This window comes from Sinocyclocheilus grahami, unplaced genomic scaffold (genome assembly GCF_001515645.1).
Source record: "Sinocyclocheilus grahami isolate Dianchi unplaced genomic scaffold, SAMN03320097.WGS_v1.1 scaffold2331.1, whole genome shotgun sequence".
NCBI lineage: Eukaryota > Metazoa > Chordata > Actinopteri > Cypriniformes > Cyprinidae > Sinocyclocheilus > Sinocyclocheilus grahami.
In genome coordinates, this window is record NW_015507510.1 from 63,764 (window position 1) to 65,822 (window position 2,059).

Here is a 2,059-nt window from a genome sequence, read left to right on the forward strand (position 1 = left end):
TCTCTCTCTCTCTCTCTCTCTCTCTCTCTCTCTCTGTGTGTGTGTTTTACATTGGCAGTTCGATTGAAACCACAGAAAACATTCTTTGAAAAGCGAAGAATGTCGGCCTTTGTGCATTTTTGGCCTTGTAGTCCATCTCAACACGGTTTTTGGAGCAGCATCGCCATATTCCTGTAGTTTTGGGTCTGCACTCGCCTTTGGCTGGTGGTTTGGTTTCCATGACGCCCTGGGAATTAATTTTTCCCGTATCATTTCCCGTGGTGATAAGTGAGGAATGTGGCCTTGTGCCGTCTGCGCTCCGAACGGAGATTTCAGATACGGGAAGAATGAGAGAGTTAGCTCTGAAACACTCCGCACCAAACCACCAAACAAAACCATATTTGTGACCCTGGAGCACAAAACCAGTCATAAGTGTCTTTTTTTTAACTGAGATCTGAAAGCTGACAATATTTGGCCGAGATACAGCTATTTGAAAATCTGGAATCTGAGGGTGCAAAGAAATCTAAATATTCGGAAAATCGCCTATAAAGTTGTCCAAATGAATTCCTTAGCAATGCATATTACTAATGATAATACATTGATACATTTACGGTAGGACATTTACAAAATATCTTCATGGAACATGATCTTTACTTAACATCCTAATGATTTCTGGCATAAAAGAGAAATGGTTATACAATGTATTGTTGGCTATTGCTGCAAATATACCTGTGCTACTTAAAGGTGCCCTAATAAGTGATTTTTGAAAAACAGTGTCGGACCGAGTCCCAAAACTCACTTGCAGCCAATCAGCAGTAAGGGGGCGTGTCTTGCAATGATCTCGTGCGGCATCATTGCTTGTTTCCGCCATGGTTGCGTACGCACGTGTAGGGTTGAGATTTCAAAATAGGGGCGTGGTTGTTTGGGTCAGTGTTAATTTCGTCAACGAAGATGACGACGAAAAATATTCGTAAAGGAAAATTTTATCTGTGACTAAGACGAGACGTTGACTAGCTAAAACTAATATCTGATGACCAAATTTATGCCGTGTCTTCGTTAACTAGACGAGAAGGGACTATATGTTATTTGAGGACTACAGGACACTCAAAACACATCCTATAGAATATGCTAACTGTCCTCTTTCAAAATGTGCGTCCCTGTCATTGGATTGCAATCAGATAAGGGGCGTTTGCATATCTAGTCTCAGTATGGCAGCATATAGGCTACCGCAAGCACGGTGCCAAGCCCCCATGGGAACCGAGGGGGGGGGGGGGGGGGGTCTCATATCAAAACATTCATAAACACTTACTTTCATAAATATTCATAAACACAAACAAACATTCATACGCACATGTTTACTTAAACACCTTTATAAACACACATATAGACATACATAAACATATATACTTACACACATACATAAACACAAACAAACATTCATACGCACATGTTTACTTAAACACCTTCATAAACACATATGGACATTCATAAACGAACATTCAAAAAATTCCGTCTTAAAGGGACAGCGTTCCTAATTAAGTACCTATCCGTGTCATTAATGTTAACCAACAAAAGATGTTAAATCAACCTGAATCTGAAAAACGAGTTTAATTTGTATCTCTTTCGTATTTGTCTTATTCTGCTTCTTTTTCAAAAATTATATATGAACAACTATAATTTTTATAAGTTGCTCCCTTTTCACTTACTGTTAAAGGGATAGTTCACCCAAAGATGAAAATTGCCATCATTTATTCAAGTTTTTACAAATTCAATCTTTGATTCAAATTTCTGGTCAAATTGATTTGGTCTAAAGAGAGAAGAATTAATGACTATTTTTGTTTGAAGACTACAAATCAAATAGCTACCAAAATAAACGTTGGTAACTGCGTTTTGACTAAAAGTTGACAAAAATGCAATGACTTTTCGTTGACTAAAACTAGACTGAAACTATGAAATGTGACTAAGACTATTAAGCATTTTCGTCTCAAGATAAAGACTCATCTTTAACGCTTGACGGAGGGTGTTTCTGAAGCTCGGTTCTGACGCGACCGTCATAGTGACAACAGCCAATCACATTAGT